The 18538-nt window shown below is 44.4% G+C and overlaps 1 protein-coding gene across 2 annotated transcripts in view; it reads right to left on the bottom strand.

The window, feature by feature from the left end:
* atxn1a (ataxin 1a) overlaps window positions 1-18538 on the bottom strand; it is an 85923-nt gene that overhangs the window by 54373 nt on the left and 13012 nt on the right. For both annotated transcript variants that reach the window (XM_047604514.1, XM_047604516.1), the window contains one exon: window positions 8615-8820. The gene's annotated coding sequence lies outside the window, so the exon portion shown is untranslated. Of the gene's footprint in view, window positions 1-8614; window positions 8821-18538 lie in introns of those variants that run through there.

Genomic DNA, 18538 nt, shown 5'->3' with positions numbered 1-18538 from the left:
TCGGCTAATCGGGCCGCACATCAAATACGCCAGATGGAGGGATGCGAGGAAGAGCGTCTGCCGTGCGTTTGCGCGTACGTGCAGCTACGACACATTGTAATCATTCACATGTGCGAGTGTGTGTCCGCTCCCGTCGTTCACAGTGACCTGCAGCAGCAGCCGTCTCTGTTATGTAATCCCTCGCTGTCAAACGCGTTCACACACACCTACGCACATGCGGACACACACGTACTTTACACACACGCTAGGGCCTTCGAACGGCTCAGAGGTTATTCTCCAGCTATGGTGAGAAATCCCTGCACGGCATCTCAGCACCAAAAAAGAAGGGAGTGTTTCTCCCTAGCAGATAGATAACCAGCTAGTTAAACCGTCTGCTGTGGCCTCATCACTATTTATAGTGGTAGTATACATTATTTTATAATACTGATGACATATTTTTAACAGTGATGAGGATCCACCTTAATAGCTGTGACAAACAAAAACACTGGATCGTCTATTTTCTTGAATGTGACGTTACTAACACAACCTACAGTTACGTACAGTGGAAGGCGGTCTTTGATGTGCACATGCTCTTCGTCCAAAGCTAGCACAGTCCTGTGGCGCTGCAGCAAGAGCTGAAATCATTGGGTTATTAATCAGTTACTCAACTGTCAAAAAATAATTGGGACCCAATCCCTGATCAGTGTCTACTGTAAGCCTGAACATGTCTCAAGTGGCCACGCTGTTGAATAACATCTGCTGGCTATCACCCGTCACTGTTCCATTAAAATTCCTAAGCCATATCTGCCATTGTTACACAAATCAGGAAACCAGAGGGCACCAAGTTCACTGCGCTCTCCGTAAGTGTAAGTGTATATAGGGATGCTGGTAAGTGGCCATCCATCAGCACGGCCATACGGACTGAGCCGACAGATTCCGCGTTGGCTTCGTATAAACAGGACTACGCAGAGAGCAAAAGGCTTGTGGGATTATGTTTTGTAGACAGCCATTGACTCCCACAGGAAAAGTTTTGTTTTTCAGGAAACTTGTGTCCTTTACAAGAGATCTTTACAGGAGATATGTCGGCTTTTGTAATGGGTTACTGTCACCAAAGAATACAACACATCCTCGCACAAAAACAACAGGTCGACTGCCAATGATCCGCAAATAGCATCTATAATTGTTTGCGGAAACGTCATTTGCAATTTTGCAGGCGTGGGAGGCAGCATAAAGAGGATTAAAGTCAAACGTCTGACACAAGACTGGGGTCTGTATCCTATATGGGATCATCATTTTTAGTTATTATTGCATTTTTGGATATTACTTTAATTTTCAGTTGCTGTTTGGTTAGGTTTACTCAGCTAAGTTTAGAAAAACCTCCTCTGATCTTAGCAGCCATGCCTTTTCAAGTTACGTAGTGTGTAGGGGCGTGGCCACTTTGAGTGACAGGCGGCTACCTATCCAAAAATGTGAAACCTTTTCACAAAGTTTGAGACAAATACACATTTTAGACAACATTTTTACACACCACAAACAAAATTACATTACCATAACACATTCACAAGTCCCGAAACAAATTTACATATCACAAAACAAATTAACAAAATGCAAAATAGTTTTACAAAAGGCGAAATGAATGTACCAACTCCGGGGTGGCAGCGGAAGTCATAACCAGAGCGGCCAGTACGAGTGGTTGGTGACCAAAAATGGACAGCGATCGAGTGATGTTTTGCCCATTTTGTGGGCAACATACGAGCCATCAAGCTTCAAAATTGCTTTTCAGGAATCCTGTGGATGACATCATGAGCTATTTCAATCACCCTAAAAATGTATCTGCTGTTTTTCATGTTTTGAAAGTCATAAACACAGACGCCGGGAGGCTGCCGTTGAACCTAGTCGTTCGATTTTCACACTAACATCATTGTACAAAACTTGCCAACCCTCTCAGCCATGTTGAGAAACGACTGGCACGGGTGAGAAATTGAAAATCAACAATAGATGAAGAAAAAATCCAGAGGAGGTTAATGTAAATGACACCGCGGCTAACTATTAAAGGAAAGGAGGGACAGGGAAATAGAGGGTAATGAAGCAGGCTGTGGTGAAGCCAGTGACAGTGATTGAGAGAGAGAGGCGTGTGGAGAGAGCGGAGGGGAAACTGACGGTGAAATAAGGACGCGCGCCGGGATGAAGGCGAGAAAAGCGATGGGGAAGTTAACAAAGAGGTTAAAAAAAAGGAAAAAAGAAAACCAAGATAACAAAGGCGACAGGGATCTCAGCTGCAGAAGCACGCAGGGAAGGTGAGAGGAAACGTTAAGGTGGGAGAGCGGGTGGCGGCAGAGATGGCACTTTATCATACAGTCTAGTTGTAAAAGCAATAAACTCTCTATAGGTCTCGGAATAAGGACTTCCCAGGCACCACAAAGGCCGTTCCCATTCATCTCACTAAAAGCTGAAGTTGCTGAACTGAGCCCAGCTCCTCCTGGAGAAGTGTTTGTCATCATGAACTCCTGACTGTTTTAGAACATCCGAGCACACGATCCATAAAAATAGCTGAGAAAGCAAACCACTTTTCTTTGTTGCTTTTTGAGCCGAGGGACCGTTTCTTTTATTGTCGCCATTTCACTTGTAATCTATTTTTGCCGTATCCAGCCCGCTCTTTGCAGACAGAATGCAAAAGCGGAGCCATGTCCGAGCAACTTCAAAGTCAGTCGCGTCATTCCTCGCATGCCAGCCTTGAAAACTATCAGAATCAAAACAAAAGCGGAGGCAACAGAAAATCAGTAGCTCCCGGTCGCGCAGATGACATGTGCCAAGAAACCGTACACCCACCGGTGACTGACAGAAAAGGCTGTAATTTATCTAATTTGCATGACTTCTCAATGTTGTCTGCAGGTAATTATCCTCCTGTGATGTGATCACTCCTGCCAGTTGCCGCCCACCTGTATCTCTCTTTCATCTTCGCCCGCTCTCCTCATTTCCCTCCATCTCTCACGGTGCACTTATGCCGGAGGTGTGATTGCATTAAGCCTCGGAGCGTGAGGGCATCCCTGGGGCCGCACTAATGTACAGAACAGAATGTACAGAGTAGCGACTGTGAAGGAGAGCACGAGAGGGGTTGGGGCATCCATTACTATAATCATTTTACCTCACTTGAAAAGGCAGGTTCTGAGAGAGAGAGAGAGACTGAAGGAGAGAGGGGAAGAGAGATGAGTGAAGGAAAAAGCCTCTTATGAGTGTTAGTAAATCTAAAGTGCAACTTCATTTTTCAGGCTATATTGCTTTTTCGCACCAGCACCCGGAGCATCCCCCCACAATAACCGAAGACATCCAAGCCGTATATTAGCGTCCCAGTAGCTTCTTTGTAATATCCTCCAGGTGTCCTGAGACGTGCATTTCGGATGAAAGCAATTAACAAGCCCTGTCAAGGCTCGACAGAAATCGCAGCTTTTAACCTTATTCACTTTTCAGGTTCGGGCACGCAAACCATAAATCAAACATGCAAATTTCCACGGCCCCGCTCGCAACCGATCCAGTTTGTTTCCTCCGAAGCTCAGAGCCGCTGAATCCGAAGCCAAAGGAGAAGTGCCTCACAGAAGCAATATCTGGCTCCATGCAAACAATGAGGGATATCTTTCAAAGCGGGGGTGGAGGACAGGGAATACCCTGAAGGAATAGCATCTAATGCAATCAGATCGCTCTGGCCAATTAGTCAGCACTAGCCTCACTAGAGATGATGTCAGCCATCATTACTCATTGCTTAATGCTATAGAGGAGAAGGGAATGTGGAAGAAACAAAGACAGGAGCAACAAAAGTGGGTCTGAGTTAGGGAGGACGGTATTAATCACACCAAAGGCAGACTGTGAACAACGGAGCCCACGCAGAATGGAATTACACGCACATTTCTCACTTTCTCACACAGTTTACCCGCTCTTCGACGCGGCGCTCGCGACCGCGCGACACGAAAATAGAGATGCAGGCTTCCACCCTCATTCCCTCTCACGCGCGCACCGACAGCCAGAATGTTCCAGCACACGTATGGCTCATTAGTAATGACCTACAGCAACATGTTTTTCCACGCCAGCGGCTGAATTCCAGTCAATAGAAATGCAGCCGTTCCCAATGACATTTCGCATTCCACTTACATGTCATGGTGCATAGGCTTTGCTTTAGCATCTCTCACGCCAACGGCCGCGCACTGAGCGGCGGACGTGCGTGGACGAGAGTACGCTGCCGCGGCGTTAAGGAGTAATGAAACACACGCGAGCTGAGGACGACCCTGTGTGGGCATTAAGCCCTGACTCAAGTGTCTCTCTTTTGTGAACTAATAGCTTCTGTATCGAACATAAGGAGCTGCTGCCGCTCCTGCTGGAGCATTACCTTCATATACTGATTTAAAAACCTTTCATGTTTCTATCAACCAAAAGGAAAATAAAACTTAATTCCTACTGCTCTTCTTCATAAAGCACCCTTTTGAATACCTTTAAGGCGAAGACAAGGTAGCGTCTTGTGAGAATGAGAAGGAAAGGCCTTGGCTGGAACACGAAAATACATTTTGCTCAAGCACTTTGCTCTTTTCTTCTCTGTTGTGAAGATTATCTAATACAAGGATTCATTCATCCTTCCACCCTCTTAGTAACCCAGCCACAGCCGGCGGTCTGGCTGAACTCAGTGACACTGGCAAAGGTAATTAACTAATTGTTTAGTTCGAGCAGACACCCGGAGTATGTGTGTCGGGGTTGGGCGGTGGAATGACGGGCGAAGACAGCGGGACAAAAGCGGAGGGGAGAAGAAAAAAAAAAGGAGAGAATCTGAGGGAGATAATCAAACGTATCTTGAATTAATTTGTCGTTACCATTCTAAAGTCCTCCTCCCTCCCTCCCTTCCCTCTTACTCGAGGCAGCTGCTGTTGCAGTTGGTCTCAGGTCTCAGGTGTGTGTATTTGTGAGTGCGTGCGTGTTTCCCTTGCTCTCCAAACCCAATTCAATCCTACTATGAGTGCAGGGGCCCAGATCAAATAGAGCAGAGCGCAGCTATTACAAGAAAACAGAGAAGGGGAAATCCATGCTCACACACACACACACACAGAAAGAAAAAGAGAAGGGACGACCTATCCATGTACTCAGGTTGCTTAACTCTCTCCATGCTGCAGTGTGCCTCAATGCAGCGCATGTCTGACATTTAACCGGGAATAATGCCGACCTCGGAACTCCATCTACTTTTTTTCAGCGTTGCAAACAAAAGGGGAAGTTTACCTCACATTGGGCATATCTTCGAGGGAGGGAGGGACACCGCCTGGCATTGCAGGCTCCTTCGAATGAGTGAAATCAACGCTGGGTTAATTAGTAATTTGACATCTTTAAAATTTCTGCGAGATGTAGCCGCAGGCTGCTGGAGGGTAACCACGGCAGACCGGGTGGGAGCCTTTTTTAGTTTCAAATGAAAATAAAAAACTAATCAATCTCAGAAAAGTCCATAGAAAGCCGCCGCAGATCCCCTCCAAGACATATATATATATATATATATATATATGTGTGTGTGTCTTTTACAGCCTTAAACAACAGACTAAAAGCCAAGCATATTGCGCAAACGAGCCCAGAGGATTACCTCAATTTGAAGATGCATCCGACTACTGGTAACGTTAACAACTTAATGAGAGGATCGATATGATGCCCCCAGACAGAAGACGGATTTTGTGAACTAATTTGTGCAACCTGTTTTCATCCTGCAGAGTTGAGAGGATAGAAACATCTTATATGTGACAAGAAAAGCTTTAAAAAAGATATTTAGAGCAAGAGCCACATAAGAACTTTCAAATCCTCTTTCCACAAATTTAGAACTGGCTTTTACTGAATGAAACAATTCTTTCCAGGAACCTAGTAAAATATATGAAAACTAAATAAAATGAAACTTTACAGCATGTTTATATATATTGCATATATTTATGTATTTATCTCCATCGATTCTGGCTCTGAATCCCTAAAATTGCACCGGTAACAAAAAATAACAAGAAATATACTTCAGCTCAAGTCTTTTGTTGTTTTTTGGAGAATGACAAGACTTCAGGTGCACACCAGCAGACATTATTTTAGAAAAACTACATAGGTATTGTGAGAGGAAAATATATATATTTTTATTTCAATTTGGCCATGAATTATGCAGATGACAGTTGCCAATTTAAAAGATAATTTTGCCAGTGAACACAGGCACGGTTTGTCATAAAGATAGCAGCGTCATTTAGTTTTGTCAGAAACTTGAAGCTTAAGATGGTCATTTGAGCCGGCTGGGTAAGTTCCTGTGGTCCAGTCCAGCACGGACGATATATATGTTGGTAAATGACCAGTTAGGGCTTTATAAATAAAAAAGATAAAAGCGTTTATCCCGCCTCTGTGTGTGAGGAGTCCAGCCAACTTTGTTGTACAGAAAGCAGCGGCGGTTACTGTGGGGACGTCCAGTAATGAACCTGAGGGCAGAGCGATCAACCGGCTCGAGGGTTTGAGAGCGGCAGCAGCAGCAGCGTGCCTGTAGGAGTGACAGAAGGATTGCTTCCATTAAGTGTTTTCTACAATCCAAAGGGAAACTGGACCTGTTTCTGTGTAAACATCCAAGTTTTTTTGCCTGAGCTTCGTGGTAAGGTTTCCAAAAAGTGTTAAAACGTGTTTAAAAGTAAATGACTCATCGAGCCAGATATCGAGATATTTATACTGTGAGGCTCTTATTTTTCAAAATAATGTCCAACACAAAGTCCCCACCACCATGTTGGGACTTTGCACGTGTTATTTTCCGTGCCTGTTTTTCCCAAACATGAAGTGGACCGCACAGTGTAACATTAGCCGTCTGTTAACACAAGCTTATTCGACTCCAGAGCACAACTGTAAGTCACGCAGGATGCAACATAAGGCATGTGTCAAAGGCGCTAACGCGAGTCTTATGTGATTTATGCCTCATATTCTTCTGCCTGACTTCTAAATGAGTTGACTGACAGCCTCTATACGCTACTCCAGCAGCCATGTGTTGATCACCGCGACTTGCCGCCCAGCGTAATTGTTTGAGCTTTTAGACTGTCACCCCTCCATCTGCTCGCTTCTGAGGGTTGCTGCTCGGAGAAAGGCAACTGTCAAGAGTGAGTTTACAAAAGAGGGAGAAAGCAGAAAAGCTGCAGGGAGCAAAATGTGTAATTTCCATTTGTCGAGAGCGATTGCTGCAGAAACAGGGAGCAACAGAGGATCGGAGGAAACGGTTCACTTTAGGTTACGTTATATTCAGCGACTTTGCTTGATTATTATTAACCACCTTGATTCTCCACTCCGCTCTCCTTACTTCACCCCCACCACTCGTCGTCTCCGCATTAGTGCAACATTAATTTAATAAACTAATTAGCGTGCACTTCAAAACATATTTGTAGAGTTATGAAGCAAGTCCCTGAGCACACCGAGGCGCCTCACAGCAAAGTGCAACGATGCTGTCGGTGAGTCAAGTATTTCGCTGAAGGGTAGTAAACAGTAAACTATCGAGTCCAAAAGCAAGCACGCTGCAGTCGGGACAAGGCTCAGAGGACGGTTTGTTTGTTAGATTACGGTTTTGTAAATTTCCAAACTTGTACGGAGAATCCTATCTGGAGAGGAGAGGAGAGGAGAGGAGAGGAGAAAAACTGTTCAATGAGACAAAGAGCTGGGATTGTCTTTCTCTGCCTTTTTCTCCAGAAGTCCATCTATTCATTCTACAACCCCTCATAGGACAGAATGAAGCCTCCACCCATGGCTGCTAGGACCAAGATAAAGGGCTGACGGAGGAGCTCCAGTGGACGCAGCGGAGGGAAAGGATGCAGTTTGAGAGTGGGGACAAGAGCGATGAGAAGGGAGACACATGGAAATGGAACAAAATGATGCTGGGAAACATCGCTGCGTGAAGGTCAGAGAGAAGTGAGAAAGAAAACAAGAAAATCAAAAGCATGAAAGGGGAGAAGGTAAGAGGGAAAGGGAGAGCGGGAGCTTCGACAATCTCGAAGACGTTTATCCTCTGAGCCACAGAAACAAACATAAGTACATCAGTTCTTATGGCTACTGTAAACCCAACAACACTGGCAGTGTTATTATCAAAAGAAGAAAAGAAGGGTAGGGCGCTTTCACTCAGTCCGTTTGACTCCTTTGGTTGAGACGAATTGTTCACGGGTTACAAACGAACCCAGACGTCTAAACCATGAGTTCCTTATCCTGCGATATGAGAGTCCTTCAAATAATTCTTGATTATGGCTGGCTTTCCTCCAAACTACAACTTGATCTTGAGTGTTTAACTAACAACAATGAATGAAGACAAATAACAGAACAACAACAACCAAAAAAAAAAAAAAAAAAAGCAGAGGAAAAACAAACCAGCGCTTTAACTCCTTTTCACGCTCTAATCAATCAGAGAAAACTCCGGCAATCAAATGCAGATGCATACGCGTTACCATGGCTACCGAATGGTCAGGCATACCAATATATGCCTCCTCTGCGCAGCAGTAAACACAGCAGATGACTTCAAGAGAAGCTTTTGAATTAAAACAAAAAAACAGAATGACAGTTTTGCTTTCACACAACGTATGAAGCGCAACAGAGACGCGCCACGGGCAAACGCGCACAAGCGCCCGAGTCTCACCTGAGCAGAGGAGGCAGGGCAACTTTGGGTGGAGTTAAGTGGAGCCTGCTGCTCAGTGGAGAGCTGACAACCGACTGGAGCCGCAGTTCCTGAAGTGAAGCCTGGATCTCTGCACCGGCGGGAGGGAAGCGTCCTAGATGTCTGCGCCGTCTGTCCAAGCACGTCCGTCCGTCCGTCTGTCCGTCCGTAGGTGTGGTCACCGTTCCCTGCGGGTGGAGCCAAACAGAACATTAACATCGTTTTTTTGTTTTTTGTTTTTGGTTTTGTTTTTTCCAAAGCGTTCTTTTCTCTCTAGTCTTCACATCGCCAGCTATTATTATTTCCCTGATATGATTACCGAGGTCGCAGCCATTGCTTGTTCGCGCTCAATTATCGCTGCATAATAACCAAACTCCACGCTATGCAATTACAATCATCAGCTTAACCTTCAGCCAAGTGTTGTTTTTCCACAAAATGATTTGCTTTCCGTTTTTTTTAATGGCAGTTGTGCAGAACTTGTTCAACTCATCACCTGTGTGCCCGCGTTATTAAATCATTTTCGGTATTCTTTCTCAGACGGAGCGGTGGAGCAGAACTGCTCTCTAAGAACGGACTTAAAGTAACAAATTATTAAAGTAGCATGTTTAGATTTTTAGTGGATAACGGTGCCATATTATATTAAAACTCCACATTGTGAATTAATTTAACACCTTGGCCACATATGATTTTTATTTTTTTTTTTTTGTGACTTATTCTGTAAACCTCTAACCCACGTGTATCTGTAAATATCTGAGCAGTATAACTCCCTTCTTTCTTTGTCTGTTGCTCCCTCTCTCGCTCTCTTAACAGTATTCAGAACAAACACCCATGCTATTTATACACAGACACCCCATCGGCATAGCAACCATGCTTTGTTTACCCACATGAGACACTGGTTTGAGGCTCTATTTTTTTTTTTTAATAATAATAAAAAAAACAAAAACAAAACAAAACAAAAAATGCTATTTCTGAACCATTTAGACCATTTTCCTGAATCCGTCTCACTTTCCTGTGAGGACATGGATGTTCCACTTTGACCAAACGGCTCCAGAAAACTAGGAGCTGTCATGACGAAACAGGAAGTTGGGAATAAAACTGGTACGGCTGCTAAAACAAAAACTTTGTTTGTTTTCTCATTGTCTGGCTCATAGCCTGAGAGAGCGGTTGAACTTTTTAAATACTGGGATTTCACACTACAAATGGTTCATGCCTCCCTCTCCCTTGAAGCCCTTGATGGTCGACGGTTGCTGAATAAGAGGCTGAGTGTCCTCTGATTTCATACATTTCTTTTCTGTGAAACTGAGAGTATCGTACTTCCTCTTCCTCATCACTTAGGGAAATAAATGCTATTTTTACCTGCCAACATCCAGCAAACACTGTGTTGCAGGATGTGCATGAGAATGAGTGAGCTCAAGTTTCCAAGGAAAATATTTATAGTGAAGGGTTGAAGTCTCCTGGTCAACTATCGATTGCCGGTTGATGTGTGGCCATTGGTGGACATTGGTGGCTCTAGGTTTTGTGGTGTGTCCGGCACCGTTGCCGCCAGTTGGACCCTTGACAGCCGCTTTTCAGTCGATTCAGCACTAGGAATCTGAGATAACAATACACGATTTACCGCCAAAAACAACCCCTACGATGAGAATTTGCCATCACGTACTAAATGTGATAAAAGCAAGTTGGCGACGTAGACGCGTGGGCCGTAGCTAACCAGTGAAGAACAAGGCTCCTAGTCAATAATATGGAACTGGTTTGGATGGCATAAGGAGGATGTGGAACAAACCTGTCGCATATGCAAAGTTCGCAAAAAAAAATAAAAAATTGCACCACCTGAAGTACACCCACAAGCCCCAGGCGTTACTTTTATTAGCAGCAAACGCTTCACGTCAGTATCTTTGCAGTATTTATCCAGCTTTTCAATCTGTTAGCGGTAGGCTAACTTGTCTATGTTGGCATGTTTTTCATTTTAAATGCTTCAAGTACTGACATATCAGAAACACAGCACGTTTCTGGCTCAGAGTCGGCTATTTTGCCATTAGTTTATTCATTAGTTGAAGAATAGGTACAATCTAAGTCGACCGACATTTTCTTTGGTGGACTACGGCCCTGATATAGCGATTCATTCGATTCACAACGCCGAGCGAAAAACAATTGGCGCACTTTTCTCATTTTCAATCACCTGAGGCTGTTCTCCTAAAATGACACAGACACGTCCAAAGGTCGCAGGGCGGTGAAGAGCGTTAAATTCATCCTCAACACGACGCATCGCCTTGGCAACCCAAAATCAGGTCAGTTGATCATGTGACATACAGGCGCCGCAGATAGATACTGATGCTAAAGCGCACTTTTTACTCGTTTACACTAAGCTGACTCCGACTTCAGCGAATACACACGCAAGCATGCAGATGCACTTTATATCATACAACATATGATACACACACATATGATACACCGATCAGGCATAACATTATGACCACTGACAGGACAAGTCAATAGTATTGACCATCTTGTGACAATTGAATGTTCTGCTGGGAAGCCTTTGCTTTGCGTGGATGTTACTTTGTACCACCCACCTAGACCAGATCAGGCGCCCCCACCCCATGGTAATGACACTCCTTAACGTCAGCAGCAATCCCCAGAAGGATGCAGCTGGATACACACAAAAACGGTTTAGGAACAACTCAAAAATCAGTGCATCAGTGCACAGTCATGCACACGCTCACAATCCCAGTTATACATCACATCTGAGAGGGCACTGTTCTCTGTCACAGGCTGGTTCATAAACACAAGATCAGATCTCTGGCATGTGACTGTCATGCTCTTTGCTCAATGTGTATTCCCTCTATATATAGGTTAAACCACACACGCCGCTTCATGCGGATGTTGCTTCAAACATGCCTGACTTTTGTAACAAGTGCGTTTCGCCTCATAATAAACTGCAATGTCATTCCTAGAATAGAAAATAAAAGTAAAGAAGTCGTTAAGTCATTACCTACGCTGAGCATCTGGTTTGAATATGCTGCATCATCATATCACATATTTGTTTTGCACCTTTTACAATTGTATCAAGGTGGCCAAACCCTCTTCGCGTCTTTTTCTTCCCATGAATCAATTACCTATCTCCTGTCAATTTAATTCAAAGGGTCGAATTGATAAGGAGCAGAGCTCTCGCCTGGATTCACCCTCGCTATCTGTGTTCATGGAAAAATAAATGGCACAAATACTGTGAAAGTTTACACACGAACACTGTTTTGTAAATATGCACTGATACAATTGCAAGTTTTTCCTCGTACTCAGCGGTCTACGATTCAGTTCCCTGTCTGTGCGAAGTCTCTGTGTCTACGTGCGTGTGTGTGCGCGCGCGTTTGTATGTGTATCATGTGCACCTGATACACTGTGCACTGCCCATTTGAGCCTGCGTGTCTATACTGGTCTCCTGCGTTCTGTCCCTCTGTCACACAGAGGGATGAACACGCTTGCATGCACCTACACGCACGCGCGCGCAAACAGACACACACACACACACACACTGAAACGCAGCAAGCACGGCTGTCAGCGGAGAACACACCTGTGTGTTTGTGCGTGTTCTCGGGAGCTATCTTTGCGAGGACCATTACGAGCCTTTGACCTTGGCAGTCATTTGGTAGGACATTTCCGGCTGTGAGGACATTTAGTCCAGCCTGTTTGACTCAGACTTAAGTTATGCTCGGGGTAAAGGTTTAAACTCTTACTCTGATAAAGTTGCGATGAAATTTGAGTTTTTGAAGAGGTCAGATTAAAGGTGCAGCAGATCCTCTTGATCAGATTAGAGGCAGAACTCTTTCTATTTGGGCTCCACCCTGATGTACATGATATAAAAGCTCGTGAAAAAATATTTTTAAACATATGTCTCCTACAAGTAAAGAGGACAATAGCTTCTTTTTACCTCTGGAAAAAAAATGTTGAAAACAAAGAGGAGACATTTCAAAAAGTATGGGTTGGATTTATTTAAGGCAGGGTGCAGGGTTGGGTTTATTTTTTGTTTCACAGACTGTCCCCATCCTTAAAGGACCTACACTGTCTTATTTGCATTTTTTAAATTAGTAAAATTCAATAAAGATATTGTAGGAAAAAAAAGTTACGAAAAAAATTAATTGAATTAGATTAACACCGGCTCCCACAAAAATAAACATCCAGATGTGTGTGTGTGTCTGTGAGTATCTGTTGCTGACCTAGCTTGTCTAGCTAATGTTTACTACTGACCACATCCACACCGCTACTACACAGAGAACAAAATGAAGTCTGTCACACATATACTTCTTCATACGTGATTAAATTCATTAAATCTTTCTCCGGCGGGCAGCAGGTCACTTCAAGCTGCCTCCTGCTCCGTAAGCGTGTCCCTTCTTGCGCTGCCTTCGTACTTCCACTTCATGGAAATGAATAAAGGTTCATCAACTCTGGAATTTCAGGACCAAATGCAACTGACCTAGTTGGTTTTTCCGCTGAGACACGTTGCTACAAACAAGCTGTTTAAACTGCGTCATAATAGTCATGAGAGTAGACTTCCAAAGAAAGTGCAGCGTTGCAAAGTTCTTGGATTGCACTGCAGGCTCTGGGTTCACTGACTCCACACAACAAGACGAGCAAATGGCTGGGCGGTAACGGGCTGGTTAGTGGAAGACAACAAAGTCTGCATCTGTCTGCCTCCTTTCACGCATGTGAGAGGCATGACTGTGACCCAAATGATTGGGAACATAAAAAAGTGATGAACATAAACAGTGTGTCTCTGTGTCCAAAACGCGATGTTGAAACAGCTCGGTTGTTCCGAACGTACTACGGCTTAGCAGACATGCAACCTGTATATATTCCCTCATGAAACAATAACAATAAACCCCAGATCAAATTTATGATATGTTTACAAGCTAAACTGATAGCACACATTAGCTTTCCCAATACTATTTCAGAACTTTTATAAGCTTTGCAAATGGAAATTGGAAAAGACACGCACAATGAGATACCGGTTATGCAACACACTGGCTAACCCTAAGCACTTTCATTGCGGGTCAGAGTTCAGCCCTCTTAAAAGCCATCCAAATGTGCTCCAGCGTACCTGATGATGAAGCTCTTTTCTGCAGATAAGCACGGACACGTCCCCGCTGCCATTCATACCGTATGCGTGTATGCACAGTCCAGCTGAAGGCCTGGCAGCGTGTAGATAGCATAAACAGTGGAAACAGTCAGTGATGCTCTGACGGTTTCTTCACAATCTAGATAAAGCGGCTTGTGCGCAGATAAGAACAAACCTGCGTGTACTTCAGGACACATGCTGCATTGAAACATCATCAGGAAGTCTCTCTCTTTGTGTGGGTTTGGGGTTGAAAGCACTTTCCCGCCGCCTTCCTCGTCTTTATTAAGCTTCACAGGTGGGGGCATTAATCGAGCATCTTGTGATGCTGTTACAGCACTTTTTGAAACAGCTGTTTAATGCCGATTGATATCAGTGTTAAAATAGAAATTTACTTCAAGGTCAGCTCTCAGGGTTTCGTCCCTTTACAAAAGGCTTCCACTATTAGATTCCGGTGTGAAGAAAGAGCGCATTCGTGCATTCTGAGGATAATTTCCAAGCTGTACGTCCTTGGGAGGACTTTAATTTAAACTAAGCACGGTTTAATTAAATTCAACATCCCTCTGTATTCACTTTGTCTCAGATCGCTTCTTCTTTCCTTCCATTTCCTCTTACTCCCTTCCCTTTTTCTGGTACTAGTATTCTCCAGGGCAACACATAACAACATAACAACATCACAATCACACGTGATAAGGATGTGAGCGAGGAGAAATTAACTGCAGAGCAGAGCGCGCACACGCTCCCGCCGTGTGTTGCGTGGAGGGGACGTGTAAAAAGGAAGTGAAAAAGTGAAAAGTTAAAGAGAACAAGCTCCGAGACAGAGACAGAAATCCCTGCCTTGCTCCGCTTGCGTGTGACACACGCGGTACGCGCAGTAGGGTTATTTACTTAAGAACAGCCTGACAGAGCATCAGGGCGCAAGCCGCCACCTGAGGGAATTACTCAGCATTCCTCAGTTGAGCCACTTCGGAGTAGAGGCCCGAACCAGAATAAGGACAATATGTCAGCAGGGAGGCCTTCGGGGAACGCACACAAAGAAGCACATGTTGAAAGCTATACACGTGCGCACACACACACACACACAGACACATCACACATCGCCTTGTTCCACTTCCATTTTTCCAAACATTTAAAAGACGTACATGTTACTCACACATCTGCTGCCTTTGATCCTTCCAGACTATTTCTCTCCCTCTATCGCGCACACTGGAAAACATTCAATGAGATCTTTCTCAGTGTTAATCATCCCTCCTTCACTTAAACAAACCCACTTCCCCAGCAGGCCAACATAAACCTCACATGCACCGAGCTCCAAGACAAATGGAAATTAGGTTCGAAGATGTATTAAGTAAGTCCACGAGGACGGTAAACAGTCCTAATTTGACAGGCCTGCTCCGCAGCAGTAATCTGACAGTGAGGCAGGCGGCAGGTATAATGGCTGGATTACGGAGGCTCTACCGCAGCATTACAGCAGGGGGACGCAAGCTGTTGCTGTGGGTTTCGCGAGACCTCATTCAACTCCTTGACATAAAGTTTTGGTCTCGCTCGCCCCCACACTTTGGCTCCCGTCAGAGTGTGTTGAATGACAAGCCAACCTCTGCTCCTTTTCTCGTCTGTCATGCTTTTAAATGTGGCGAGGGCGCCGTTTCGTTTTGACGATTTAATTGCTTATGTAAGCCAAAGTTAAAGTTCACCGGCAGAGGACAGAAAACACAATTCTGCAGCGGGAGCTAATGTCGACGTGGCGTCTTCCGGAAGAGCAGAAAAGCGGTGTGAAAATCAATCCGCAGGCAAGTGTATTTTTGGATGGGAAACAGGATGGGCGTGAAGATGGGATGCAGTTTTACATAGGATGGAGCGCGCAGGGCTCAACCGGGCATGCGATGAGCACGTGAAGTGGCCCAGAACGATCATGCAAAAATGTACTACATACCATTTATTTGCATGCTTGCTCGTTTGAGTGATGTCTCACAGAAAGTGGGTCAAACGCAGCTGCCAACAAGCTACAGGCTGACAGATTCACTTTAAAGAGGTAAATACAAATATCTGATTATTAAAGGCCTGATGTGCCTCCAGTGTTTTACTTAAACAATCGCTGCCTTCTCATTTGCAATCACTTAGCATGCTGACTGAGTTTGAGTTGTCTTTAAATCTTGAATTAAATTATGCTGTAAGGCACAGGTCTTCAACAGAGGGTTTGCGACCCCTAGGGGGTCCGCGGAGGCACTGCGGGGGTGTCGCAAAGTCTTTGGTTGATTAGACGTTTTTTATATATTTTTTTAATTTTCCCCCACAAATTTAAATTTCTCTAAATACAAATTAGCATGAATATTTTAGTAAAGGACAGATTAAAGAAATGGAACAAATGTGCGGATGCTGCGTAATGGACAGCGACACCAGGCAAGTCACAGCTTGGTGGACTATTTTTCTCATATTAATACGTTAATAAGTATTAAAAACATGTCAGTTAAAGGTGATCTTGTTTACACATTTGTATTTGTCTGTCACGCACCAAATACTCTGACATCCTTGAATATAATACTTATGACTGTGCTCACAGCTCGACCTTATGAAGTCACCTGCATACGTCAGGAAGCTCCGCGGCTGTGGCAGGCTCCTGCTGGCAGCACAGGTGCTCGTATGCACTCGTAACACACACTACACACACACTGATTCACAGATACTTGGCCAGGACACTGCAGATACCGCCTCCTAACCTCCCCGATATGCATAACCACACACATAGAGACGCACGCAAACACACACGCATATAAAGTACAGGTGCTCGAATTGCCCCGCCAGCTGTCCCTCGAGATGACCAAGACAGAGGACAAAGGAACAGAGAGACTACAAGAAAGAGGACTGAGCAGACGCCAACCCTGACAGGTGTGTGCGTGTGTGTGTGTGTGCTCGATGTGTGTGTGCTCTATGTGTGTGTCAGGTCATGGCTCACTTCCAACACGCTGCACTAACCCAAATAAGGTCCGGTTATCTTTGTTTAACCTTGACTGCTAGTGTGTATATTTACAATGTGCATTTGTGTTTATGTGTGTTTGTATACTACGCTCTTAGTGAGCTTAGAGAGGGTAGATGCTCATTTGTATCTGCAAAATCATCAAAAAAAACAGGAGTTTAAATGCGGAACGTAAAAAAATAACTGCGGCGTAGCTGTGACCTTAGGTCACGTCGGCCGCATGATGCCCCATAAAAAAGCTGGTCTCGCTTGCTTCTTTTAAAAAAAATAAATAAATGACAATAGGTTATATAACCAAGGTCACGGGGTCAGAGGAGCTAACACAGCGAGGCCACACCCGGCCTTGCCTGTTAGCATTCCATAGTGAGCGGCACTGTCAATATGTGACAAGCTGGAGATGTACGCCGCTGCTGTCCTGTCTCCAGGGCCCAGGCTCAAACTTGTCTGGTGTGACGACAGCTCCCGCAGTTACACACAAATGATAACTGAGGAGAGCTCAGAATGGGAGCATTATAATAATAATAATAAAAAGAAGGATAAATAATGTATTAAATTGTTAAACCAGGGGGATAACATTTAAAATAAATACTCGTACTATTTGCGCTTGCAAATAAAACCCATCTTTAACGACACCTAATTATATCACATATTACGACATGCTATAATTCATGCACAGTGCAGGCACGCAGGAGATTGCTGCCTGACTATATGCGGTAGTATGTCGTGCTCTTGTCAAGTACAATTCTATGTAGTTGCTTATGGCAGCTTGTTAAACTGGGCATTAGTCACAGGGATGGGCACCGTGGGGCTACAAACTGCTACAAGGTCATACAGAGATTACATTGTTGGAGAGGCCAACAAATACAACGGGCACCCACTCCCATCCACACACACACACAGTCACACACACACACACCCTGGTCAGATAGAGATTGCAGTTAACTGGTGACAGCTACTACTAAACACACGTACAAACTGAAATCACGTGAAAAGCATAAGCGTTTTTAAATAGGCACACACACATCATTCCTGTCACTGCTGGGTTTCGCCCTCATATTCTGTTTTTATTTGTCTCCGAGGCTCAAAAAATACTTTTCAGTTGAACGCAGTCCAATGCAGCAAATTACAGCAAACATCTGCAGCCCAAAAGTTTAAATGAGGACAGGGATTCTGTAAGTGACCGATTCTGCCTCTTTCTCTGTGTGGAGGATGAAAGGCGCATGCATTAGATGGTACATTCACACACAAATACACACACGCACACACACGCACACATGCACAGGGGGTAGTCTGGGGTCAGGGAGTTCTAAGTGCATTTTCCTCTGACACATACTGTACCAAAAACCTCTCTCACACTCTGCTTAACACGGGTAGCGTACAAACACACACACACACACGCACACACACACAGACATAGGAGTGCCCCGAGTGTCTATACATGATTAAAAGACTGAAAGTGGGGCAGGAGCACAGCTCTTTCTCTTTGAAATTACTGCAGCTTCTTTCAACTCAACTCAACACAAACACCTCCAATCTGTTTTATGTCCAGCGAGTGCGCGCGGACACGTGCACGCAATCACACATCTGCAACCCGCATAGCACTGGTCCGATAATTGAAGGATTCCCCTGATGAAGCAGCACAAGAAAGAGTCAACCAGTTCGAACGTGCACACAAGAGGTGACTGCTGCAAAACATATATATATATATTCCATTCATCATTTCATTAAAATCCTCTTTTTCTGTTGTTAATCACTAGCCAGAATAGGGGATATCATAATTTTATAACAGCATGCTGAACATCCAGACACAGGCTCCACAACATAGTGG

Source organism: Mugil cephalus, chromosome 14 (assembly GCF_022458985.1).
Source record: "Mugil cephalus isolate CIBA_MC_2020 chromosome 14, CIBA_Mcephalus_1.1, whole genome shotgun sequence".
NCBI lineage: Eukaryota > Metazoa > Chordata > Actinopteri > Mugiliformes > Mugilidae > Mugil > Mugil cephalus.
The sequence above is the reverse complement of the archived record's forward strand: the minus strand, read 5'-3'. Positions and strand labels throughout refer to the sequence as shown.